The sequence below is a fragment of the Oryctolagus cuniculus genome, chromosome 11, assembly GCF_051225735.1.
Source record: "Oryctolagus cuniculus isolate XC-2025 breed Fujian yellow rabbit chromosome 11, ASM5122573v1, whole genome shotgun sequence".
NCBI classification, from domain to species: Eukaryota; Metazoa; Chordata; class Mammalia; order Lagomorpha; family Leporidae; genus Oryctolagus; species Oryctolagus cuniculus.
Genome location: NC_142877.1, coordinates 107,319,013 through 107,346,874, shown reverse-complemented (window position 1 = coordinate 107,346,874; position 27,862 = coordinate 107,319,013). Strand labels below are relative to the sequence as shown.

At 54.5% G+C, this 27,862-nt stretch overlaps 1 protein-coding gene and 1 long non-coding RNA gene across 4 annotated transcripts in view; one reads left to right on the top strand and one right to left on the bottom strand.

Annotated features, from left to right (window-relative positions):
- Positions 1-27,862, bottom strand: part of CHST11 (carbohydrate sulfotransferase 11) — a 284,153-nt gene that overhangs the window by 193,259 nt on the left and 63,032 nt on the right. The window lies entirely within an intron of this gene.
- On the top strand, positions 20,800-27,429 carry LOC103348363 (uncharacterized). Its single transcript, XR_011380243.2, has 4 exons — positions 20,800-24,115; positions 24,230-24,354; positions 26,676-26,716; positions 27,200-27,429. It is a non-coding gene; the product is annotated as an uncharacterized LOC103348363 (long non-coding RNA).

The window sequence follows — 27,862 nt, the reverse complement described above, 5'->3', positions numbered from 1 at the left end:
TTGGAACTGCCAGCATCGCTACTCTTATTATGCTTTGGGGACAGTAATAAGAGGTACTGCAACACCAGGACAGTTGGTCTGCTAATGAAGACAGCTGCTGCAGCAACTAACGGGAGGGTAGCGCACACAGTGTGGACACTCTGCACAAAGGCATGGCGCTGGGGTTCATCGTGCCACTCAGAACAGAGCACCCTGGGAAACTCAGCCACGGCTGAAGTTTTGAAATTTTCCATTTGTTTCTTTCAGGCTGAGGTTGACTATAGGTAACTGAAGCCACAAATAACAAGGACACTATTGTACTATTTTCTACCCTGTTACAGGTGAGGACGCTGAGCCTTTGGGATACTGGACAAGGCCCGGTCACACGGCTAACATGGGGCAATGCTGGGCTCTGGGCATCGGTCCGCCCCGTGCTGCAAACCACTCTGAAACGCTCCCACACCAGATGACTTCAGGGCAGAAAGCCGAAAGAAATGAATACCTAGGTTCGCTCAGCATTCTTCTCTTTTGATCATACAACCTTTAGGAATGAAAGCCCAGAAATCAGACGCCTGATTTTTAGGAAATTCTCCCCGCATTCCCTTTTGGTGAGGATGTGCACCCTGCTGCGTGCTGCCTCTGGTCCTCGTTGCCTTGAAAGGCGGTTTTTATTTTACTTCTATTTATGTGAGAGAGGCAGAGAGAGTGCGCCTATCTACTGGGCTCATTACCCAAATGCCCACGACAGCCAGGGCTGGGCCAGGGCCGAAGCTGGAAGACAGGAACTCAAGCCGGGTTCCCCACGTGGGCGGCAGGAACCCACTTACTTGGGTCATCACTGCTGCCTCCCAGGGCCACCATTAGCAGGAAGCTGGAACCAGGAGTCATCGAGGAACCGAACCCCAGGGACTCCAATGGGGCACACGGGAGTCTTCGCCCCTAGGCTAACCACTTGTCCTGTGAGAAGTGGCTTTAAGTCCTATCCCAGTCGTGATTCCACCTGGTACCTGACGGCAGAGTGACTTCTGAGCAAAACGGCACCAGTTCTCCTTAGTTCTCGGCATCACAGAAACACAGCCATGGTGCCACCTCCCACTGCATCTTGTTTAGCAAAGCGTTAGACACAGAGTAGATAAACAGCAAAGAGAAAGGAAAGTTGAATCCACATGCAAATCCTAACAGTGGCAGTGAGAACCAGGGCTACAGCGACTGAACGACTGCCGAGCCCCCAAACCACCGCCAACTTGTTACAGATATTATCTCATTTAAACCATGTGATGAAACCCACTCTACAGACAAAGAGACTCGGCATCAGAGAGGGTACGGTGGCTCGTCCAAGGCCACACAGGGGCAAGAGCTGCGATTCCAACCCACCCCAGATCACTCCAAAGCTGGTCTGAAAATACCAGCTATGGAGAGTGTGGGCCCAGATGGCCAGAACCACCACCGCCCCAGAGATGGCCAGAAAGCAGTCTCAGGGCCCACCCAGACCTCCTAAACCAGGACCTAGGGAGCACACGGCCAAGTCTGAGGACACTGGTCCAGACGAGGGCTTCTCAGCCTCAGCACGAGGGACGCTCGTGCTGGGTGACGCTCATGGCTTTGGGGGCCTGTCTTGGCTAACGTAGGAGTTTGAGTCACATCCCTGCCTTCTACACACCTCATGCCAATAGCAACTCCTGCTCCCCTAGTCGCCAGCATTGCCAAACATCCCCTAGGTGCAAACAGCCCCCAAGCACAACAGAACCCCCCATGTGGACCAGGCTGCACTTCTGCCGTGGCTCGGAGGATTCTACACAAAACGTCAGGGTCCAGGGCTGGTACTGGGGCATAGTGTGTTAAGCCATCACCTATGACGCCAGCATCTCATACAGGTGCCAGTTTAAGTCCTGGCTGCTCCACTTCTGGTCCAGTTCCCTGCTAACATTCCTGAGAAAGCAGCAGGGGATGCTTCAAGTCCTTGGGACATGGCACCCATGTGGGACACTGATGGAGTTCCTGGCTCCTGGCCTCAGCCTGGCCCAGCCCTGGCCATTGCGGCCATTTGGGGAGTGGGCCAGTGGATACAAGATCCCGTGTGTGTGTGTGTCTCCTTCTGCCTTCTAAATAAATAAATAAATCTTTTTAAAAATGACAGGGGCTACCCTGTTGGAGTCAAGTACCTCTGAGAGGCCAGGACTGGCTTCCCCAGACCCATCACTGACAAAGCCCTGGGAAAGCTGGGGGCAACAGAACCACAGTTGCAACATCATACCTCTGCACCCCACACAGAAAAGGCCTGGCCGAAGCAGGCGGTCCCTGAACCCCACTGCCTGCGAGAACCACCTGGGAGCTGTTCTGAGAATCCAGAAACGGCGTGCCCTACCCCAGCCGCTCAGGTCGACTAGCTCCGCGCCTCCAAGTCGAGCCTTGGATTCTGCTTTGTAAAGGAGCTCCTCGGGAGGCCCTCCGGCTCCCCAGCCAGGATCTGGCTTTTGAAAAGCACTAGACCAGAACATTCCAAGGGGCCCGACATTCTAGGATTTTTATGCCTTTGCCTCCAGCAGCCTCCCCACCCAGATGTACAACTACAGCTGGATTGGAAGAAACCACGCCACGTGGGGAGTCCCCAGGCAGCCCGGCGGTGCTTCCACGGGGAGGGGCTCCTGACGGCAGGACTCAGTGTCTGATTCTCCGAGGCACACGTGCCCCTGGCCGCCAGCCGCCCTGGCGACAGCAGGTGTGCTAATTACGTTAATGCAGCAGGTGAGGCTGGGCTGCAGCCGGGAGCAGGTGATGGGAAACGAGACTTTTCCTTCTGCAGCTGCACAAGTGCAGAGGGCACGAAGCGAACCCAGAGCGGCCCCTTCCTTCCCAGCCACCGGTGCCCCCTGCAGCAAGATGCTAATTTCATAGATGCTGACCTGGGGGTGTGGGACACCTCCGGAAGCCAGAACCAGCTCCCCGACAGCCGCAGCGTCGGTCCGAGGCTCTGCGCAGAGCCAGAAAGAGAAGTCAGCGTTCACTGCAGGTGTCCAACAAGCGACATACTTAGCGTCTCGTGTTACCAGTTTTCTGTGCACCCCAAAACATGTCACAGTGTTCAAACCAAGAATCCACCCAGTGATCTTCTCCTCTCTGCTCATGGGGATCTACTCTGTCCTGCTGTAAACCTTAACCCGTTCACTCACTCCATGTCCACAAGGACGGGGTGCAGCTGTAACCACGGCTGGTGCGGATGTCCGCGGTCACCGGCGGGGGCCAGCACGCAGAGGAAGGCTCAAGGCAGCACTGCCACACACCACGTGGTGGAGGACAGGCCCCCAGCCCTGGGTCCCCACAGGTTCAAGTCCAACCACCTCGAGGAGCTCCCAGGCAGAAAGACAGAAACGGGCTGCTCGAGCTGCAGGAACTGCCGGAACTGCCAGAAGCAGTCACACGCATTTGCTCTTTTACCCCAAACACACGCTTTTGAGGTGCAGGTTCATGGCCGTTCCCCATTAACCAGCCAGCAGGGAGGTTGTGAGAAGGTAACGACTTGCCCAAGGTCATGCCGACACGGTGCAGTGCACGCTCGTCATTGTGACACCACCCGGGTGGGCATCTGTGTCCCACCTGCAACAGCCCCTCTCTCGTGCATCAAACACCTGCAGCCGTGTTCTCTACAGCCGTGAGTTAGTAGCTCACCTACCTAGGATCCAAGGCAGAGCAGCAGCAGCAGGGCCTGGGAGAAGGGCAGAAGCCCAGCCCAGACAGGACCAGACCGTCTGAACCTGGGCCTGCACTTGAGCCACAGCTCCAGGCACATCCATGTTGAGAAGCGTGGGCCGGGTGCTTTCTGAATACTGCTCTCCCGCGCTGTGCGCCTCGGGAGCAAAGATGAACTCACTGCCTTTGTCACGCTTCCTGCACGGCTTCCCCGAAGCCCCACGTTGGTCTCTGTCTCCCCTGGGGGTCTGCGTTGCACAGTGAACCCCCAGGAATGCCTGCCAGCTTCCTCACTTAGCCCCCTCCCCCCATCCTGTTTCCCAGCCAGTGCACATATGATTTCACGCTCCCAGAGGGGTGGGGTGAAAAGGTTCCATGACTAATTGCACAGGGGGCGGCAATAAATTACCACTTACCAAATTATCTCCATCCAAATTGCTAGTGGCCTGGGGAGTGACTTTTGTTTGTTTGTTTGCAGGTCCCAGAGCACCCAACAGGTGCTCCAACAAGTATACAACTCCTTTAACTGAACACTGCGGCCGGCCGTGAGCGTGGTTCTCCCAGACTGTTCTCAAAACCGAGGGCTGGGACAGGCGCTGGCATGTGCTAGGTTAAGCCACCACGTGGGAGGCCTGCATCCCAAACAGTCTGAGCCCCGGCTGTGCTGCTTCTAATCCAATACCCAGCCCGTGCACATGCTGGGAAGGCAGCAGAGGGTGACTCAAGTGCACATTGGGCCCCTGCTACCTTCAGGGGAGGCCCAGTTGTTGCCAGCATTTGGGGGTGGGGAGTGAATCAGCAAATGGAAGGTGTGCATGTGTGTGTGTGTTGCTATGCTCTACCGTTCAAGTAGATGAAAATAAACATTTCTGCCAGCGCCGCAGCTCACTAGGCTAATCCTCCGCCTGCGGCGCCGGCACACCGGGTTCTAGTCCCACTTGGGGCGCTGGATTCTGTCCCTGTTGCCCCTCTTCCAGGCCAGCTCTCTGCTGTGGCCAGGGAGTGCAGTGGAGAATGGCCCAAGTACTTGGGCCCTGCACCCCATGGGAGACCAGGATAAGTACCTGGCTCCTGGCTTCAGTGCACTGGCGGCGGTGGCGACTGGAGGGTGAACCAACGGCAAAGGAAGACCTTTCTCTCTCTCTCTCACTGTCCACTCTGCCTGTCCAAAAATAAATAAATAAATAAATAAACATTTCTTAAAAATCAAAACCAAGTGCTTGGAGGGAGTAAGGGAAGGGCAGCGGCAATCAGGGATGTGCCTGGGAGGAAACAGGTCGGGGGCCAGAGGTTTGCTCCCAGCCATGCAGGCCAGGGTCTGACTCACAATGGCCACCGTGGCCCACACCAGGGCTGACTGAAAGGCAAATCCGAGTTGCCAGCCGCTGCAGGTGCCTTCACCCAGCACTGGGGAGGGTGGGGGCCCCCGAGCGGCTCTGCGCTTGCAAAGACGATGCACGCAGATGGGAACTCACTTCCTCCAGCCTCGGCCTGAGCACCTCCCCCACTGCACCTGAGCAATAGCCATGATAGCCAGGAGGGCGCTCGACGGGCCAAACTGAGCCCATTTTGCAGGTCAGCTGGATACCGGCTTCAGGTACTTGCCCCAGTTCCAAAAATCCAGGATCTTTATTTATTAAAAACGTATAACAGGGATCTCCCATCTGCCGGTCTACTCCCCAAATGCCTGCAATAGCCAGGCCCGGGCCAGGCCAAAGCCAGGTGCCCAGCCCTGAATCGGGGCCTCCTACGGGAGCAGCAGAAGCCCAAGTACTTCAGCCATCACCTGCAGCCCCCCATGGCGTGCATGTGCAGGAAGCTGGAATGGAATGCAACCACCGTGCCAGGCACCAGTCCCAGCCCAGGACTTGTCTGCCCACCACACAGCAGGGCGCGTGCCCCAGGAGGGAGCAAAGCCCGTGGAGTCCAACACCTTGTGCTCGCCCCCTCCCCACGACTCCCCACCAGGGTCAGGCTGCCTGTGGGGACTCTCAAGTGCCCTCTCGCTCCCTGGCGACTCCGCCTCGGAAACCCGTCGGAAACCCGTCCCTCCTGGGAACTCCACGGCCAACGGACTTTCAGTTGAGAATGAAACACAGACCGGGGCTCACAGCCCAACGGCGGGCACAAGGAGCGGAGGCTTTTTCTAGATCTTCTGGGCACTCCCCAGACTCACTCTGGCCACTTACCCCTCGTGCCCCTCACCTCTAAGGCGGAAAATCATAGAGACCTCCCGATCCCCGAGTTCTCGGAGCAGGTAGCGAAGCACTCCCCTCCCCCATCCACAGCTCTGGCTGCTCTAACACCTTCGGGGGTGGAACCGAAGGGCTCAATCCAGCACCTGGGCCAGGGCCACTATCCTCCCTGCCTTCCCACCCACCACCAGGGGGGTTGGGGGCTGAGCAACTTCCTCCCAGTCCCAGGCCACCTACCCACCCGCTCCAACACTCCCTATTCCCTATTCCTTTCAGAGGATCAGATGCTTGAAAGCCAAAAAAAAAAAAAAAAAAAAAGCAGATGAGCCCCACACCACCCTGGGACAACAAGGGACAGCTTTGTCACCCAACTGGGGCCGTGTCGCGGGGGCCGGACATCTCACTCCCACAGCAGGTTTGGGGGCAAGAAGGAAGAGCATGTGGATGGAAGAACCCTTGTCTGCTGCTGTCTCAGTTCCCGGGATCCTCTGTACCCATTTCGCAGAGAAACCCAAACTAAAAGCAAACCAATCTCATGTGGGTAAAAGGCCAAAGGACACAGGTCAAAGTTCACAGGCCCTCCTTTCTCCTTGTTTCCAGGACCCTTTGTTCATTGTGCCCCTGCTGAATCACAGTGCCTTTGAAACTCCACCGCTGCTCATCAGTGAGCCGGGAGCCCAGGAGTCGATAAATCTACCTCCCAGCAGCCCGCAAAACCCTTAGCCAGCACGGAGCTTTCCAAAGGTGCAGGCGAGGCTGCTCTACGCTAAGAAAATAAAACGTGAGCTCCCATAGAAGCTGCCAGGTATTAATGCAAAGCAATAAAACAGGAAAAGGCCCAAGCAGGACCTTCTTCCAAGGCAGGCAGGGGTGGGGGTGGGGGGGTGAGGGGGTGGGCAGAGCTGAGCTTCTAATCTAATAAATCAAAGGGGAAAAACAAACCATTAACAAGGCCCAGCAAATGTATCTCAGAAGACAGCTACAGGGAAAAAGAGAAAGAGCTTAAGGGTCACCTGGGGTGGCGGATTAAAAGCCCACAATCAAACGCTGCAAAGCCCTAGGAATCTTATTTAGCGCCATCACTAGGTATTTATGGAGTGCTTCCCCGCCGGGGCCCTGGGCGGCTGCAGAAGCTGCAGAGGGGTTCAGAGAAAAACCCCAGACTCTGGTGGGGCCCTGTGGCCACAGGGGGCAGATGGAGGGAAGCAGGGAGGGGGCAAAGGGAGGGAAGGTGGAGCTGATGGCTGAGGACCGGTCACTTCCCTTCCTACCTTAACTTTTTTTTTTTTTTTTGGGGGGGGGGGTGTTGAACTCTTGCAGTTTGGAGCTACTGGCTGTCCAGCCTTCAATGCCCATTTGATTTTTTTTAAAGATTTTATTTATTTGAGAGGTAGAGCTACAGACAGTGAGAGGGAGAGACAGAGAGAAAGGTCTTCCATCTGCTGGTTCACTCCCCAAATGGCCACAATGGCCGGAGCTGCGCCGATCCGAAGCCAGGAGCCAGGAGCTTCTTCTGGTCTCCCACACGGGTGCAGGGGCCCAAGCACTTGGGCCATCTTCTACTGCTTTCCCAGGCCATGGCAGAGAGCTGGATTGGAAGAGGAGCAGCCAGGACTAGAACCGGTGCCCATATGGGATGCAGGTGCTGCAGGCAGAGGATTAACCTACTGAGCCACAGCACCAGCCCCGCCCATTTGATTTACATAGTAAATACTCGCCTGCCCACCAGGATGGATTCAGATCCACTTGTCAGGGCCATTTTCCCCATGCCTCCCCCTGCCACGTTTCCTTGTTGAAGTCAGGGTTAAAGAATGCACAGTCTGGCTCAGGCGACATAAAGTTAATGGCCCTAAAACCAACTGCTGCTCCAGGTTAGGGGTGGGCTGGAGAACAGCCCAATTCCTGGACCTGGGTTCCCTAATGCATCCCCTTCTGTCCCATCCAGCAGGGGTCGTGGGAAAGGTCACAGGCAGCTGTTGGGGTCCTCCTGGCTAGTGACAGGCCTCAGCCCACCCAACACTGACCCACACCCAAAGACACTGGCCTCTACGGAAAGCCTAGGTATGGAGGAATAAATCAAAACTAACAGCCTGCTTCCCAGACAGCCTAAAGCAAAGGATGAAGGGGTGGGAGTTTGGCCGAGCGTCTAAGGCACCCACAGTCCATGTCGGAGTAGCTGGGTTCAACACCCACCTCTGGCTCCTGACCCCCACTTCCTGCCAAAGCAGACCCTGGCTGGCAGCGGTGATGACCCAAGAGGTCTCAGCTCTCAACTTTGACCTCAGCCCAGCAGGCATTTAGGGAATGAACCGCAGAATGGAATCAATCAATCAATCTCTCTCTCTTCTCTGCTTCTCAAATAAAAACATTATAATTTCAAGTTTTTATTATTATTATTATTATTTTATTTTTACTTTTGACAGGCAGAGTGGACAGTGAGAGAGAGAGACAGAGAGAAAGGTCTTTCTTTTGCCGTTGGTTCACCCTCCAAAGGCCGCCGTGGCCGGCGCACTGCGGCCGGCGCACCGCGCTGATCTGATGACAGGAGCCAGGTACTTATCCTGGTCTCCCATGGGGTGCAGGGCCCAAGCACTTGGGCCATCCTCCACTGCACTCCCTGGCCACAGCAGAGAGCTGGCCTGGAAGAGGGGCAACCGGGACAGAATCCAGAGCCCCGACCGGGACTAGAACCCGGCGTGCTGGCGCCGCAAGGCAGAGGATTAGCCTAGTGAACCGCGGCGCTGGCCTTATAATTTCAAGTTTTAAAAAATTGATGAAAAAACCTAATAATCTCTCTCCCCCCCTCCTCACCCCCCACAAAAAAACCACCAAGAAATATTTGCCACGGGCTCCTTCTATTCTTTGGGGATCTACGGGAACTGAAAAACAAGAGCTATGGGCCTTGCCCACACAGAAAGCAAACTCCAGGTGGGGAAGACCTAAACTAAACCAACCCTGGGGGCAAAGGCACCAAAGACTGCAACAGTGTGCTCCTGAAGGCTGCGCATTGTGAGAACAGGGCCCTGGTCAAAAGGGGGTTAAAAGGATCAAGAGAAAAGGCAGGTTTTGGCAGAGCAGTAAGGACTCCTCTTGGGGTGCCTGCATCTCACATCCGAAGCCCTGGGTCCGAGTTCTGGCTCAGCTCCCAATTCCAGCTGCCTGCTATGAGCACCGTGAGAGGCAGCAGCTGATGGCTCAAGCACCTGGGTCCCTGTCACCCACATGAGAGACCCACGCTGAGTGCCTGGCTCCCGCCTTTGGCCCAGCCCTAGCCATTGCAGGCAACTGGGGGAGTGATCCGGTAGATCAAAGATCATCTCTCTTCCTGTCTCTCTCCCTCTCTCTTTCTCTCTCTCTCTGGCTTTCAAATAATTAACTAAGTCAATAACTTTGTAAAGGATCCAGAAAAGATCAGAAGAAATTCACAACTGATTCACCTCTCTCTCCCACGGCTTGGAAAGAATCACAGAACAAGGCTCCTCCCCCAACCACGCAAACTGTATTCTACCAGAAGGTTCCGGGGAGAAACGCTGACAATGTTATCAGCTGTAAAAGACTATTAAAATCAAGGCCAGCACAAGTGCCACAGCTCTTTGAACCTCCCCACATCCGCCTAAGTGGGCTCTCATGGAAATCATTAAGAGCTGCACAAACAACCAAGACCCCTTCCCAACAAGTCAGATAACCCAGACGTGCAATCTGGTGAAAACTTCGGGAAACACAGCCTTCCAGGGACAGGGCCAATCAAAGCGTCTTTGAACACTTGGCCCTCCTGTGAACCACACAGTCCATTACTCTGGTCTTGAGGCCTTAACACCACCACCCCCCATCCTCCAGGGGTGCCTCCCTGGGTCTCCCAGGTGTTTGCTGGTTTGGGGAGCGAAGCCCACGCTGGCAGTTGTAGATTCCCTGACCATCTACTCACTGCTCGTTTCGCAGTAATGGCTGCAATGAAGTCTTTAGAGTAAAGTGCAATGGAGCCGCTTACAGCCCAGGAGGTAAATGTTAGGAAACTGGCCCAGTTTTATCTATGGCGCGATCTACACCCTGATTTACATCCTAGGCTCTAGCCTCCCCCGCCCCCCCCCCCCAGCCATTGCTGGAAGCCAGGTGGCCAAATGGCCCAACCATGTGTCAAGCTCCACCCCCATCCTAATGGGATTCACTGCTCCTGCTTCCCTGCCCACCCTCCGGCAAAGTTTTAAAAGGACCTGTTCCTGCTCACCCTCTCTAGCCTCCTCTCCTCTCTCCTCTTTCTCTCTTACTCTCCTTCTCCCTCTTTGCCCCTTCCCTCCCCTCCGCTGGGTTTTCCCCATGAACTCTTTCCCTTACTCCGGTGTTCAGTGTGCTTTGTGACGGCTAACAGTAAAGGAATGCACAAGACGGGGACCATTACTAAGAGGAAAGATGGAACCCAGCAGCCCTGGAGGGGTGGGACAGGATGAGGGAGGCTTCAGGACCAGGGGCCGGAAGATCTCAGCGGCAGGTCACAGGGGACACCGTGGGGCCCTGGCAGGTGCAGGATGTGCCCGTGTTTGCATGTCAAGGGCAGCTGGCTTATCACGCTTGTGACCACATGGCCTCCATCTGTCCCCTTCCATCCCAGCCACCATGGAGGGTGGCAGAATGAAGACAGGAACAGGGGCAGGTGCTTGGTGCCCTATCAGAGTGCCTCAGTCCACACCCCGACTCCGCCTCCGATCCAGCTTCCTGCTGACACATACCCTGGGAGGCAGCAGCCCACGGCCCAAGTACTCAGGGCCCTGCCACCCATGAAAGACCTGGACTGGGTTCTGGGCTCCTGGCTGCTACCCGGTCCAGCCCAGCTGTTGTGGGCACTTGGGGAGTGAACCAGAGGATGGAAGATTTCTCTTTCTCTCTCTGTTGTTCTGCCTTTCAAGTCAAGTGGAAACAAATAAATAAAAGTTTGAAGCAAAACCAACCAGCTCTTTATTTTCTCACCACTCTGGGGGCTGGAAGTGCAGCAGCAGAGAGTCAGCAGGGCTGGTTTCCCCGGGGGTGGGATGGGGCCTCTCGTGTTGGCCTACACATGGCCGCCTGCCTGTGAAATCCACACATGGCCTTTCCTCTGTGGGTGTGTGTGCCTGGGGTCTCTCTGTGCACCCCAACTTCTTCCACTTACAAGGGCGCAGGTCAGGATAGACGGGGCCACCCAGTTGGCCTCACTGTGACTCAGTCTTCTCTGCCAAGACCCTGTCTCCAAATACGGTCCCATTCCAGGCACCGGGGGTAAGGTGCCCACATAGGACTCAGCAGGGGTGTACAATTCTGGTGGTCACAAATGATCACAGCAGTATCTGTGCCTGAAGCCACACTGCCTGGGACGTGACAGCCGTCTCATGCTGCGCACTTGCTACCATGATTCTCACCCGAGGCACAGGTAAGGTCCGAGGGTCACAGGGTGACGAGTGGCTACACTGCCCTCCACCACAGCCACAGAGGTGGAGCCGCGCCCAGGAGGGAGTCGGCAGGCTTCCCCCACTTCCAGGGCAAAGACTTTTCTGGGAGGTGAATCCTCGCATTGCCCTCAGCCCCGTAATCCTCGGAACACCCTCCACACTCCAGGGTTTGCGGACAGGAAACACCACATCCTGTTTTCTTTGTCTGGCTTCAAACACTTTGGCGATTATTCTCTGTGAGTTAAGCTCTTCATGGAGACTTCACCTTACAGGGCAAAAGTAAGCAAAAAACATTGATGGAACATATCCAAGAGTGAGCGGTGGCCCCGCAGCCCCCACCGGCCCTGTCAGAGTGGACCAGCGCCATCACTTCCCGAGAGGATTGCCAGGTGTGAGTGGGGAACGGCTCCCCGCCTGACATGACGTAAGGGAATCCTCCTAAAGTCACTCACACAACAACCCCACCCAAGCCTCGGCACCGACCTGGGGGGCTGCAGCCTGCAGCTGCTTCAGTGGTGCCAAAAGGAGGCTGGCCTACTCCTGAGCCCGATCGAGACACAAAGTCAAACACGATCAAGACCAGCAAAAGCTAAAGCAAGGCATTCACGTTAACCTGCTTATTTGCTAGGCATTTCAGCAGGTGCAGGGCTTCCCGGAACCCTTGGGGGCTCCAAGCATGCACGGTGCAGGGGCCGGAGACGTGCAGCAGCAGGACGCCCGGCCCGAACGAGCACCGACTCGAGTCCCAGCTGCTCCACCTCCTACTGAAGACCTGGAAAAAGCAGCAGAGGGCGCTTGGGCCCCTGCGCCCCCAGGGAGACCCAGAGGAATCTGGGGAGTGAACCAGCGGATGGAAGAGTCTCTCCCCTCTGTCTCCCCTCCACCTCTGTAACTCTTTCAAATAAATCTTTTTTAAAAAGAATGCTCTCATGCAAAAAGTCATTAATTTAACACACTACCCCCTCACCACCCTCCCCCCCACTGATTCAGAAGCCAAAGAGGAGTTGAATTGCATTGAACAAAATTTCAAATTATGTCTCTCCCTTCACATATTCTATTATTTACTTGAGAATTAGAAGACTCTACCCAGCCAAGGGGACAGAGAGACTTGACCAGTACCTGCAGAGCACCCTGGGCTGTGACCTGAGGCCCACCGAGGGCCTGCGCTCTGCAGGGAGGCCTCATTATCCACTCTGAGTCTGTCGCTGTGGGTTAGCCAAGGATGTGGGTTTTCAGCATGATCATCAGAGGTGGAGAATTCCCTGGGAATCACAGCACTGGGCTCAAAGCCAGGCCTGGCCTTTTCTAGCTGTGTGGCCTTGGGTTAAGTCATGAAATGCTCCAAGCTTCCATGTCCTCTTCTGTAAAATGGGATAACAATGGAATACTCCTCATGGAGCTGCAGTGAGAATTAATTCACACAAGGGACTTAGCATACTTAATAAGCACTCAATGAACATGGCTCTTGGTTTTTATTAGCATTATGTAATAGTACATGAAGTATAAAGTCATCAAACTACATTGTTTAACCACCGTGCACCCACTAGGACTGCAACCATCAAATAGGAATCAGAAAATACCAAGGTTGGCAAGAAGGTGGAAACACTGGAACTCTTATGCTCTGCTAATATGGATGCAAAACTTCTGCATCCACTATGGAATGGTAGTCCCTCATCAATTAAAAACAGGGGCCAGCACTGTGGCACAGCAGGCTATGGTATGCCTGGGAAAGCACCAGTTCAAGACCTGGCTGTTCCACTTCCTGTCCAGCTCCCTGCTAATGTGCCTGGGAAACCAGCAGCAGATGGCCCACATGCTAGGGCACCTGCCACCCACAGGGGAGATCCAGATGGAGCTCCTGGCTCCTGGCTTCAGTGGCCATTTGGGGAGTGAACCAGCGGAAGGGAGAGCTCTTTGTGTCTCTGTTGTGATGCCGTTTGAATAAATGTTTTTTAAAAAATTAAGAATAGAATTACCATACAGTCTAGCCATCTACTTCTGGGGACATATCCAAAAGAACTGAAAGTGGAAGGTTGAAGAGATACTTACCTATGTTCATAGCAGTATTTTTTTTAAGATGTATTTATTTTACTTATTTGAAAGGCAGAGTTACACAGAGAGAGGAAGAGACAGAGAGAGAGATCTTTTATCCATTGGTTCACTCCCCAAAGGCTGCAATGGCCAGGACTGTGCTGGTCTGAAGCCAGGAGCTTCACCTACGTCTCCCTCTTGGGCAGAGGCCCAAGCACTGGGGCCATTCTCCATGGCTTTCCCAGGCGCACCAGCAGGGAGCTGCATCAGAAGTGGAGCAGCCAGGACTCGAACTAGCACCCACATGGGATGCCGATGCTGCAGATGGCAGCTTTACCTACTATTGCATTTTTCATAACACTCACGATACAGAAGCAAGCCCAATGTCCAGTGACCAACAGATGGGTAAAGTGTGGTGTATGTAGACATACAACAGATTGTTCAGCCTCACAAAGTAAGGAATCCTTCACATGACCCAACATGAGTCAAGTTTGGGACATTAGGCTAAGTGAACCAAGCTCATCACCAAAAGACAAATACTGCACGGCTCCACTCACAGGGAGTACCCATCACCACCAGACTCCTAGAAGGAGAATGGAGGGCGTTGTTGTCCGAGCCTGGAGGGAGCAGGTGGACTGGGGGGCTAGGGTTCAATGGGCAGAGACTTTCAGTTTTGCGAAAAGAGGAAGATCTGGTGACCAGCTGCCCATGTGAGATACTTAACCCTATGAACAGGACACTCGAAGACATTTAAAATGCTAAAGTTCATGTTCTGCTTTTCTACTCTGGTTTTTAAAAAATAAAGAGCCTGTGGGGTTGGGGGAGAAACCTATCTTGTGCAAATAGGTTTTGTTAAATATATTCTTTATTTATTTGAGAGGCAGGGAGAGAGAGAGAGAGAAACAGATAGTGAGAAAGGCCGCTCCCACCAGCTGGCTCAATCCCCAAATGCCTGCAACAGCTGGGGCTGGGCCAGGCCAAGACTGCGAGCCGCTGGGAACTCAATCCGGGTCTCCCGTGGGAGTGGCAGTGATGCAGTCACTTGAGCTGCTGCCTCCCAGTATCTTTTTTTTTTTTTTTTTGGACAGGCAGAGTGGACAGTGAGAGACAGAGAAAGGTCTTCCTTTGCCGTTGGTTCACCCTCCAATGGCCACAGTGGCCAGCTCATGGCGCTGATCTGAAGCCAGGAGCCAGGTGTTTCTCCTGGTCTCCCATGGGGTACAGGGCCCAAGCACTTGGGCCATCCTCCACTGCACTCCCGGACCACAGCAGAGAGCTGGCCTGGAAGAGGAGCAACTGGGACAGAATCTAGCGCCCCGACTGGGACTAGAACCCGGTGTGCTGGCACCAAAGGCGGAGGATTAGCCTATTGAGCCGCAGCGCCGGCCGTAAGTATCTTCTAAAACGGACTTCTAGATCCCTCTAAGTTGACCCCTGAGCCCTGCCCCCACCCCTGCTATCGCTGAGCCCACGCGACCTCCAGAACTGATGCACCCATGCCAACCAGAGCGCTCCGAGAGGTGACAGAGCTCACCCCGGGGAGCTGGCTGCCAACGGGGGCGTCAGAACCAGAGGAGTTTTGCACAGTTCACTGGCAAAGTACTATTCCTGACTTACAGATGCTATTTTAATGCTTTCAGACAAAATCCCTCCCTGGGGGGAAACTACCTCCAACTCACCTGTCACATCTCCGGAGCCAAGACCTTGTTTTTCATACCTGTGACGCTACCACAGAGCCACTCAATAGGGTCAGCAGTGAGATGGAAGCAGGGGCTTCATCCATGAGCCCCAGGCTCCGGGCCCCGGCTCTGCAGTGCAGGCTCTGTCTCTCCTCCCCACCGCCTCACTTCAGAGGGGACCCCCTTGGAGATCCGGGGAAACCAGCGCAATGCTGTCAGTCTGTCCTCCCAGGTCCCAGTGCCGGTGGAGGGGCAGGGAACCAGTCTTCGGGCAAAACAGCTCAGTACCGCACGCGCTATACTGCCAGGAAGGGCAGCCAATGGATACAGCACTCCGGAAGCCACTTGCTGTGGTCTGAATGTCCCCCCACCCTCAACAAAAGCACCTGCTGGAAACCTGAACCCTAGCGTGGCACTGTTGTGAGACAGGGCCTGATGGGAGAGGCTGCGGTCCCATGGGCTGCACCCGGCCCGAGGTTGCGAGCCCCAGCTCCTGCCTCTCACTCTCAGTGCACTTCGCCACGGGACAAAGCACTAAGAAGGCCCTCACCAGACGCAGCCCTTGACCTTGGGCTGCCCAGCGTTCAGAACCGGGAGACAAATAACCGTGCGTCCCTGACAATCTCCCCAGTGCCGGGTTAGAGCAGCACGAGGCGACCTTACCACTGGCCCGGCTGCACCGAGCCATGAGGCACACGGAGCCTCAGCCCCAGTCTGTGACAGGCGAGGACGGGGACAGGAGGTGAGTGGACAGAGGGGAGGCCTTCAAACACCCTTCCCATCACCATCCTTCCCTGCACATCCCCCACGGAATCAAAACACACCTTTGCCATTTCAGAGGCATTTGATGCGTATCTGCTTATATGATGTCTACCCCCTCTGAGCCACCAGATAATACTGCTTACTCCCCCGGGTACCGCAGCCCCCAGCCCCGCAGGTGCTGACCATAAACACCTGAAGGGCTGGCAGGTGTACTACAAGCAAGAGACAGCAACGCCTATCTATCACGTGCTGAGAAGGCCACGGAGCCCTGGTCACATCCTAGAGACACCAGCTCCCGGGGGGGCCCCGCGGGTCAGGGGCTCCCAGCACGGGACCGGTGGGGGCTGCAGAGGCAGCTTGCCAGCCACAGAGCCTTGCGCAGCACGTCCTGTCCATCGTTCTTGTTGCACTTCCAGATCTTTTCCTGGTCTAGGGAGTCGGCCTCGGCTGAGAGCGCAGACAGCTACAGGTGAGCGCATCTGGGACTTCAACTCCAAACGCTCCTCAGAGCACGGCGTCTCGCTACCGAACCCGGAAGCAGCTCGGCTGACGTCACGTCCCACGGTGACCTCCGGAGGTGTCACACCAGTAGCCCACCGTGTAATTTTACAAAGCGAATCCCATTCTTTACGTGCAACTCCCAGGGGTGTCGAATGGGATTTACTCAGGAGTAGCACTGAGTTCTTTCTTTGGAGTAGACATCGGGGTACAACCCAGAGATAGGGTACTTCATAGGGTCCATTGGAAACGGAATTAAAAGATGAGCTTATTTTGGTGAAAAAAAAAAAAAGTAAGATCTATGCATATGGGGGTCTTCAAAAATTCACAGAAATGCAGATTATGAAAAAACTATGAATTCTATTATTTCCCATGAGCTTTTTAAAATACCTTCATGCACAGGAAGAGAGAAACCAAAGGCTCTGGCCTCAGAGAGCCTTTATCCTGGGTAGAGAAGATAAGTAGTCCCGTGGAGAAAGCAGTGAATTTCAGAGAGTGATCTATCCTTCCAGTGAAATAAATCAGGGAGACGTGGTAAGAGAGATTCTTTAGACTGGCTGGCGAGGGAAGGTGTCTCCGAGGAGGTGACACATGAGCCAAGCCTGAGTGATGAAAATCAGGCAGCCTCTGGGAAGAAAAGCCTTCTGGAGAGAGGGCATGGCACGTGCAAAGGCCCTGAGGCAAGTCTGCAGGCAGAAAGAGGACCCACATGGGCGAAGCACAGCAGGTGAGGCCGCAGGTGGCAGGAGGAAGGACATCAAGGTGAGTAAGGGTGTGATTTTGTCCCAAGTGCAAGGGGAAACTCTGGCAGATCTCGCCCGGACTGCTGCGTAAAGAACAGATCGCTGGTGGGGAGGCAAAGTCTCTACAGCGTGGGACTTAGTGACAAGCTCCTGCCGGATTGTCCTGTCCTTCCCATCCCAGGACGCTGCCAGCCAACTCCACAGCGGATGAGGCGGGGGGCCAGGCTGGCAATGACAGGACACTCTCTGCTGCACAGGCACGGCGGGGAGACACCCGGGCAGCTCCAGCAGGAGGCTCACTGCACACGCTCCGGGAGAGAGCGCAGAGCCTGCCTGAACACGACAGGCCCCCATACGTGAGGAAATATGATCGGATACGCGGCTCGCAGACTCCACGCCGGGACGCAGTCAGAGCTCTCCCGACATCCCGCACAGCACCCGCAGCACCGCACAGCAGTCAGCGCCTTAGAGGAACACGTGGCAGGCGAGCCAGGGGCCAGGCTGTGACCAAGAGCACCCTGGCTGCTTCTCCTTGGATGAGTCCTGTGTTTGCCACAGTGGATTTCACAGAGCTGAGATGCAGAACCAGCCTAGGTGTCCATCGACTGATGACTGGATAAAGAAAACGTGGCACACACCTGTGATGGAGAATTACTCAGCCATCAAAAAGAACAAAGCCCTGGCGTGTGCAACAAAAGGGATGCAAATGGAGATCATTATACTAAGTGCATAAATATGCCAGCCCCCAAAAGAGAGCTACGTTTTCTCTTATTTGTGGTAGTTAGTATACAGAGTGTAAAAATTGTGTGGATGTCAGATCCTTTGGTATTTAGTTATAAATATCACTTCACTGACTCATACCATGGAAAGCCAATATACCCTACTTCTCCACAGTAAAAAACAAAAAGAAATGGAGAAGGGAGGAACAGCCAGACTCCTGGGGCTCCAGTAACGTTGCGTTCTTAACTTGGGCGCTGCTCCCGAGTGTGATCAGAGCCCAGAGCTCCTTCACCTGAACCCCTGCACGCATTTCCCAGCATGTAGAACGTATTTCAATAAGACGAGCGCCTTTATAAAGCCATGGAAGCGCGCACTGCTGGGACCAGCGCTGTCTCTGCAGGAGCAGCGCACGCACGCAGACGCGCCACGCTGACTTCTCTTAAACGTCCGAGCTTACGAACAACCCTTGCTCTCTCCCCAGAGGGTAGGAAAAGCTCACTGTCCACTCCTCCAATTCCCCAACCCACGCTCACATAAACTGGCTCAAGACAACACAGAATAAGAAGGCACCATCAACTCCCATCAGTCAGTCAGTCAATCTCTCTCTCCCTCTCTCCCTCTCCCCCTCTCCCCCTCTCCCTCTCTCGTGGAACTTTCCAGGAAAGCAACTCTCTGCACTTGTGATCCGATCCCAGGTGCAGGGCAAAACACTGATTTGCAGGTGTTTTCTTGTGAACCCTAACCTTTTTCTTTTTTCTTTTTTTCTTTCTTTCTTTCTTGACAGGCAGAGTAGACAGTGAGAGAGACAGAGAAAAAGGTCTTCCTTCTGCCGTTGGTTCACCCTCCAATGGTCGCAGCAGCCGGCATGCTGCGGCTGGCGCACCGTGCTGATCCGAAGGCAGGAGCCAGGTGCTTTTCCTGGTCTCCCATGGGGTGCAGGGCCCAAGCACTTGGGCCACCCTCCACTGCACTCCCTGGCCACAGCAGAGAGCTGGCCTGGAAGAGGAACAACCGGGACAGAATCCGGCGCCCCGACCGGGACTAGAACCCAGTGTGCCGGCGCTGCAGGTGGAGGATTAGCCTAGTGAGCCGCGGCGCCGGCCTTGTGAACCCTAACCTTAAAGCACTTCAGCAGCAACACGGCCTCACAGGGACACAGTGACACCATGCACGTGCATTTTTTTTTTAAGGATTTATCTTTTTATTTGAAAAGCAGAGTCACAGAGAGGCAGAGGCATAGAGAGAGGTCTTCTGTTCACTGGCTCACTCCCCAGATGGCCGCAACGGCCAGAGCTGGGCCAATCCAAAATCAAGAGCCAGGAGCTTCTTCCTGGTCTCCCACTTGGGTGCAAGGAGCCCAAGCACTTGGGCCATCTTCTACTGCTTTCCCACAGCAGAGAGCAGGATCGGAAGAGGAGCAGCCAGGTCTTGAACCTGCACCCAAGTGGGATGCTGGCACTGCAGGCGGCGACTTCACCACTTCACCACAGCACCGGCCCCGTGCATGTGCGTTTTAACCTCAGTGTGGTCCCTGCCAGGGATGGCGAGCACACTCACACATTGCTTAAGGCCTGGGACGTGGAAGCAACAGATCACTGGGCCATTTTTGTCCTGGGGTGAGTGCAAACCCAGACGGTGCAGGACGACCACTCCATGTGACACAGGACACACGAGATGCCGGAGGCTGCCGCCAGCCTAACACAGCATCCTGCTTTACAGCCGAGCACACTCTGAAACTACCATAAAAGTTGCAGTGAACACACAGCCAGGAACATGGCCGAGTAGTAAGCGCCGCAGAGGTCTGTCGGAACACGAGCAAACAGATCCATGCGTTGCTTTTTCATACCATCTCTCACTCTCCCCTTCAAATAAAACAAATAAACCTTTAACAACATGAAAAGTCCACTGTATCGAAGGTTTCCCCAAAAACCAAGGCAGGACTTTCAAATCCCTCACCCCAGAAAAGTGCTTTGCTTTACGTATTCTGAACTCTAGGCAGGTGCATCTCCCTCTAAAATCTCGCTCTACCGGGTGATGAAATCGGATGACATTTTATTTGTACAGCAAAGGGGGAAAGCGAGCAAGCCCTGCCCAGCGCCTCTAACCTTGCTCCTCCATCATAAATCACTTTCAGCTGCGATGGGGGTGCGCTGGGGGCACTCCCAGGAGAGCTAGCTTCCCCTCCCGCTGGCCCAGGGGCTTGGCCCAGCTCTGACGCCAGGACTCCAGGACCCTGTCGGACCCAGGGAGCAGCCCAGGCGAGGCAGCCTTTGATGTGCAGTCACTGAACACTCAGCCTGCCTGGAAGCTTCCAGAACACGCCCTGCAGACAAGCTCACCATGTAGGCCAGCCAAAAACGCAGCCTGCAGCTGGCAACCTCCCACCTGCCGGGCTAGGAGGCCCAGGACCAGCTCCGCCTAGCGAACTTCATCGCCCAGCCAGGCTGCACGGCCATGGGGCAAAACGTTGTACCCTTAAGAAGCTGCAGGCGCCCTCTCAGAGCTGGCCCAGCCCCGGAACCCCGTGCCAACAGCTATGAGCAGCACCCTGGCCCTCTCCTCGGAGAGTCCCTTCTCCATTAGGATTCTTATGAACCACCACGCTGTCGTGAAAGCAGTTTCTGCCGTGGATGATGTGGGCAGACTGCCCGCGACGGGTGTGCATCTGCTCGGGAGCACAGACGGCTGATCAGATTTTCCCGAAAGAGAGAAACTTAAAGGTCAAGCAAGAATGAGTGGCAGCGTCATGGAAGCAGCCCAGCCCAGAGCAGCTCAGAGCACAGGGAGGGAAGGCGGGGAGAAGGCGTGGGTGCTTGTGTGTGTGTGCATGTACGTGTGTATGCATGTATGTGCGTGCATGCGTGTGTGTGTGTGTGTGTGTGATCTGTGCTCCAGTTTCAGAGCAGGTCAGGCTGTGCAGACCTCCTCACCTTGGCCCCCCCCCGTCACCCCCCCCCCCCCTGTCACCGCAGCCTCAGTAATTACAGCCCTAGGTGCACCCCGGAGGCGGGGGTGGGGATTGGGGGGGGCAGGCTGGCAGGAAGTCTGTGGTCGGAGGCCTTTCAGCTCCCCTCTGTTCGTACTGGCACCTCAAGCACTTACCTAAGACCCACTGCCCAGGGTGGGTGTTGAGCCGTGGCGGGGCCACGCCCTGGGGTGCCACATTCCATGTCGGAGTCCTGGCTCCTCTACTTCTGATCCAGCTTCCTGCTGACGGATCCTCTAGCAGGTGACGGCTCCAGGGCTTGGCCCTCTGCCACCCATGTGAGAGGCCCAGAAGGATTTCCTGGCTCCTGGTTTCAGCCTGGCCCAGCCCTGGCTGTTGTGGGCATTTGGGGGAGGGAACCAGGGGTGGACGAGATCTCTCTCTCTCTCTCTCTCTCTCTCTCTCTCTCTAGTTCTATCTTTCAAGTAGGCAAAAAATAAAAAATATTTAAGACAAAGATCTACTGATCATAAAGGCACGGTGGACACTGAACATGGAAGATGCTTTGGGGTTTGAATTCACACCTCATGAGCCACCTCCTAAGCCCAACGTTGATGGGAACAGGAATAGGTACCCGGGTCAGTCTTCCTTCCTCAAGGGAAGTCTAAACCCAACAGTTTGACTGCTGGCAGGACTTCATAGACACCCAACATCCGTGAAGTTGGGGCTGGGCGTCAGATGTGCAGTGCGCACCTTCTGAGGCGAGCCGAAGGCCAGGACCGGTGGAGTATTCTCGACGACCTCGAGCCGTCCCTGTGACCCATAACCTAACCTAACCCAGCCCAGCCCAGCCCAGCCTCAGCTCACTGCAGTTGCCACATCTCTGCGTCACGTGTTGCCCCTCTGATCCACCTGGAAGACAACTTCCCAAGATCCAGCAGAACCGATCCGCCATGACAGCCGTTCACCACGCAGAGTCACAGTCTGAGGTCAGGGGACCCCTGCGGCAGACCCACTCAGGTTCAACGGAGAGTCTTAGGTCCCACTTCCAGCCTACCCAGTCCAGCTCTCTAGAGGGGAGGCACCCAAACCCGTCTTTTGCGTGAGCTCTCCGGGTGGTTGACAAGCTCACTGCTAAAGGAAAATCCCCAGCGTGGTTCCCCCTTCCCAGGGAGAGGTTTAAAAGAAGCATTGGTTTCTAGACCCCTCAGCCTACCAGAGGCCACCCCGTCCCCCGAATTCTGCAATGGGTGGTCCAGGAATGAGCTCCATGGACAGCACCCATGTCTGCCGACTGCTGGTGTCCAGGCCGTGTCTCCCAGAGGGGTAGTCCCTTCTTGTCCTCTTCCCGCACCCCACCCACGTCTGAGTGCCACACAACTTCTTTAGGAGGCAGCTCCTGGCCCCTGTGACCACCGCCTCCCTCACCCCAACACTGGCTGGGCTCTCCTCGCTCCACGGACTCGCGACACTCTGTCCTTGCCCTTTGCATAATTTACAGCTGTTACTGCGTATGTACCTGCTTAACCGCTTCAAGCCAGATCCTTCACTCAGCTGTAGTAACCACAGACACGTATCACTGACAACCTGGACTGAGCCTGGATCTTTATCTGCATCTGCAGGGGAGGTACCACTGTGACACCCGTTTTGCAGATGAGGACAACAGAGGCTTCTCAGGTCCACCCTGTCACCGCTACACCTCCAGTATAAACAGCACCTGCACAGGGCAGGTGCTTGGTGACGATGCTCAATCAATGAATGAAGCAGTACCTGCTCCCCAAAACTGGCTCTATGGTGGTGTGAGTTTGAAAACTACTGGGTTAATCGCAGTTAAACAGGTTTCTTGACTACAGGACTTCTCAGAGCACTTAATACGTTCATATGACCATCAACAAGGGCTGTCCCTTTGTCATCCCAAGCCAGGGACCATGACTGCTTCCAGGCACTTGCATGCAGCTCTCCCCTCCTTGGCGACGACAACTAGAAAGATAACTTGCCCTTGGCATCCCTCTCCAACCACCAACCAGGAGAGCAACCACCTGGAACGGGTCCCTCAGACCACGACACCATCTACTATCCTCCCCCCTTACCCATTCCCAACAGTGACAAGGACAAAAGGAATCTAGACACAAGAGACTGTAGCAGAGGGGAGAGCAGACTCTGGCAGTCAACAGAGGGGGAAAAACAGGCTGCAGAGTGCGGCAGGCCCAGGGTCAAATCCTCTGTGGTCTCAGCAGTGGGCGCTACACTGCAGAAGAACCTGCAGAGCCCCATCCCCCACCTGGGTCGTTGGCTCTCCCCCTCATCACTCACTCACTGGTCTATTCCTTTGAGTCACTCAGTAAGCACTTCCTGAGCGCCTGCGGTAAGGGGATGCACCGTGGAATGGACACAGCGGAGCTCGTGGTGCAGAATACTGGACAGAGACGTGGAATGACTCGGGTATTCCCTCCTATCCAAACACAGGGACCAGAGAGATTCTGGTACATTCGGAGACCTCACATCTGAACTCGCTTCTCTTATTATCCAAAATCTGGGAGACCGAACGCTTTGGACCCTGTGAGGATTCACCGCATGGCCACGTGAAGTGGAAGGAAGAAAAGCTGAAGTGGGAAAGGAATTCTAACTGCGGAACCTGGCTTCAGGCACGGGGAAGGCCACTGTGGGAAATGGGAACTGTCGCATGCGGGGCGGAAGAGGGGCAGGAAAAGGATTCTAAGCAGAGGGAGCACCAAGCCCAACACTCCTGATGTGGACAAGAACTTGGTGTTCATGAGGAACTGAGAGAAGACAGCACGGGGGCTGGCGCTGTGGCTCAGCGGGTTAAAGCCCCGGCCTGCTGTGCCAGCATCCCATATGGGCGCCAGTTTGAGTCCCAGCTGCTCCTCTTCCAATCCAGCTCCCTGTTACTGCTCCTGGAAAAGATGGCCCAGGTCCTTGGGCCCCTCCACCGACGTGGGAGACCCGGAAGAAGCTCCTGGCTCCTGGCTCCTGGCTTCTGATCGGCTCAGCTGCGGCCATTGGGGCCGGGGAGTGAACCTGTGGATGCAAGATCTCTCAGTCTCTACCTCTCTCTGTAACTCTTTCAAATAAATAAAATCTAAAAAAAGACGACGACAGCAGGGAGGGAGCCCGATCAGCAAGGGGAACAATGAAGTCTGATGAGGCAGGACCGAGTCACGCGGGCCCGGAGGTCAAGTTAAGGAGAGGGTTTCTATTTTAGATGCAACAGGAAGTCGTGAACGGGTGGTGAGGAGGCTCGTGTGTTTGTACACAGAGGCGAAGGGAAGGCGAATATGAAAGCAGGAGTCCAGTTTTGCCAGAATCCCAGGGAGAGGGCCCGGTTGGTGGCTTGGGCCGGTTTGGAGAGCTGGAGACCTGTGGGTGAATCGGAGAATCTGGAGGCACTGCACCAGGTGCTGCGTATCCGAGGAATGCAGAGAAGCATGGCCACGCGGTGCTCCAGTTAGCTAAGGTCAGGAACCATGCCCCCTGGATCCATGGTGACCCCAAGCCACACGGCCTTGGACGGGGTGACTCTCCTCAGTCCTGACACTGTGCCCAGCCCAAAGCAGGTTTTCTTTTCCAGAAAGCACCCAGGGGCTTCCGAAAAGAAGAGACGTGAGCAGTGGAGACGTTTGGGAGACCTGGGAAATTAACGATGGGGGGTAACTGCGGAGCTCCATGACCACAGGCTGAAATCTGCGCCCCGGGGTGAGTGGAGTAATTTCCGGGTCTGCTGTCTTGCAGTCAGAACATGTCCCTTACAAAGTCACGGTGCGACTCTGCGGCAACACCCGCGAAGCACGCAGCACACACCGTGGGCTCCAGCCCGGCAGCTTCTGCCCTGCTCAGAAGACCAGAACCGTGTCTGGCTGTGCCAAGCAAGGGAAACCGCCCTGGCGTCCTGGGAACCTTTGCTCTTGGCAAAGGGCAAAACGAGATGAGGTGGGGGAGGGTGGCGTGCGGAAGGCAGTCGGTGGCCGCGTGGCGTGGCGTGGGAAAGAGGGGGCCCAGCTGCCTCAGGGCGAGGAACCTCACCAGGGGAATCCTCCTGTTTACCAGGGGCTCCTTCCACTCCCTTGGGCCCATCTGATGTGGCTCTGGGACAGCTAATGTACCTGGTGCTTCGGACAGGCCTCGCCCAGCCCACCCGACAGCCTCCCCTGGACCCCAAATGCCCAGAGCTGCCAAAGGTGACACCCAGACTGCAGCAGAGAGGAGGCACACGGAAGGGGAACAGCAGGAAAGGAACCACACGGTTTTCACGGCAGGACACCCAGGAGACAATCCCAGTTATGACAGCAACCTAGGGAAGCCAAACCACAGAGAAGGGGACACAGGAAGTTCACAGAAAGTGGAATTAAAAGATGCTTATTTTGGTGCAAAAAAAAAAAAAAAAAAAAAAAAAGGAAATCCATGCATAGTTTTCTCATGATACGCATTTTCCACGAACTTTTTGAAGATCCCTTCATAGGCATGGATTTCAATTTTTCTGCACCAAAATAAAGGGCTCTTTCGATTCCATTTCCCACGAACTTTTTAAAGTTCCCTTCTGTATCAAAAACCCCCAAAACTCTTTCCAAAAATGCTGCCCCTTTCATGGCTCGTCTTTGCCATGTCTGAGCATGCTACCCCATCTACACCCGATAGAAACCATGTCCACTCCCTCCAGAAGGAAGCAAGAGCCCGAGCCACAGCCCAGGGGAACCATCGGCCAGCAGCACCTTTTGAAACCATTTCTTCCTGTGACTTCAAAAATCTGGGCCAGGGACCAGCGTTGTGGCACAGCGGGCTAAGCCACCACCTAGAACAACAGCATCCCATATGGATGCCGGTTCGAGTCCCGGCTGCTCCACTTCCAATAACGTTCTCTGCTAATGTGCCTGGAAAAGAAGCGGTAGGTGACCCAAGTGTTTGAGCCCCTGCACCCATGTGGAAGACCCAGAAGAAGCTCCTGGCTCCTGGCTTTGGATCCTCCCAGCCCTGGCAATCACAGCCATCTGGGGAGTGAACCAGCAGGTGGAAGATCTCTCTTCCCCACCCTACCCCACCCACTCCCTCTCTAACTCTGCCTTTCAAATAAATATATAAGTCTTTTAAGGATTTATGCATTTGAGAGGCAGAGTTAGAGAGAGAAGGGACAGAGAGAGGTCTTCAATCCGCTGGTTCACTCCCCAAATGACTGCAATGGCTAGAGCTGAGTTGATCCAAAGCCAGGAGCTTCATCCAGGTCTCCCATGCAGGTGCAGGGGCCCAAGCACCTGGGCCATCTTCTACTGCTTTTCCAGGCCCTAAGCAGAGAGCTGGATCGGAAGAAGAGCAACCAGGACACGAAGTGGTGGCCATATGGGATGCCGGTGGTGCCACCGCAGGTGGAGGCTTAACCCACTGTGCCACAGCACCAGCCCCATAAATGAATCTTAAAGAAAAAAACCTAGGACAAATTTTAAAAGTTTTAGAGATTTATGGTAGATTACTTAAAAAAAAAAAAAGATACCTTATTCTCGTGCAAACTGGAATTTGACGAAAGGCTCACCTTATTCCAAGGTGACCTCATTCTAACTGATGACATTTGCAATGGCCCTATTTGCAAACAAGGACACATTCTGAGGTTCTAGGACAGATAGGAATCTGGGGGGCCCGGAGGAGGACACATGGAACCCAGGACACTGAGCAGAGGTTTATGAACTGTACACCTGGGATCAAAAGGTCTGTGTCACCACTTTCAGGCCAAACAGGGTTTTCCAGGAGGCAAAACAAAGTTCCAAATAGCACAACCTACTACCAAGACTACCAGCTATCCGTTTTATCCAAGTATAGATTTCACACCTCTTGTTTCTCTTGCTTCAGTTACTCATTTTTTTAAAAAAAGTCATTAAAAAAAAAATGTCTTTCAGCAGCCCATGGTGACCCTGTGCCACGCACAGCCAGGATGCTGCGTGCATTCCATCTCTCTCGAGTCATGCTTATCTGGGTATGTGTGGCCCCAGCTTACACACTGGGATGAGCACAAATGTACTTTCATTTTTCAGGAGTTTCAACAAGCAGTTCTGAGTCTTAGCCTGGTTGCAAGGTAAGTCTTGGAAGCCCTTACCTGAGCTCTTCAATTAAGAAGTTGTGAGGCTGGGGCTGGCCTTGTGGCTCAGTGGGCTAAGCCACCACCTGCAATGCCAGTATACCATACTGGAGCGCCAGCTCCAGTACAGGCTGCTCCGCTTCCAGTCCAGCTCCCTCCTAATGCACCTGGGAAGGCAGCAGAGGATGGCTCAAGAACTTGGGTCCCTGCCACCCACATGGGAGGCCCAGATGGAGTATCTGCCTCCTGGCTTTGGCCTGGCCCAGCCTGGCCCATTGCAGCCTTTTGGGGAGTGAACTAGTGGACAGACGGTCTCTCTCTCTCTCTGCTTTTCAAATACATAAATTTTTGGGAAAAAATATTAGGGTAGAGGATTATGAACTTCAAGGATTCCACATGGGGCCAGCGCTATGCTGTAGCAGGTAACGCCACCACCTACGGAGCTGGCATCCCCTTCTGGCTGCTCCACTTCCAATCCAGCTCTCTGCTGTGGCCTGGGAAAGCAGTAGAAGATGGCCCAAGTCCTTGGACCCCTGCAACTGCGTGGGGACCTAGAGGAAGCTCCTGGCTCCTGGCTTTGGATCAGCACAGCTCCGGCCATTGCAGCCATCTGGGAAGTGAACCAGTGGATGGAAGACCTCTCTCTATCTCTATCTGCCTCTGCCTCTCTGTAACTCTGCCTTTCAAATAAATAAATCAATATTTTTTTTTATCTTTTATTTAATGAATATAAATTTCCAAAGTATGACTCATGGGTTACAATGGCTTCCCCCCCCCATACCGTCCCTCCCACCCACAACCCTCCCCTTTCCCACTCCCTCTCCCCTTCCGTTCACATCAAGATTCATTTTCGATTATCTTAATATACAGAAGATCAGCTTAGTATACCTTAAGTAAGGATTTCAACAGTTTGCTCCCACACAGAAACATAAAGTGAAAAATAATAGATAAATCAATATTTTTAAAAAACAGCCACTTTAACTGAAAATGGTCCGTCCTTCGACATTCTTCCCTTCCAAGCACTCTCTTACTTATCTGGGTTTTGTGTTTTATTTATTTAGAGAGAAAAACAGAAGAGTCCCCATCTGCTGGTTCACTCCCCAAATGCCTGCAGTGTCCAGTGCCCGTGGACTGGGAGCTGGG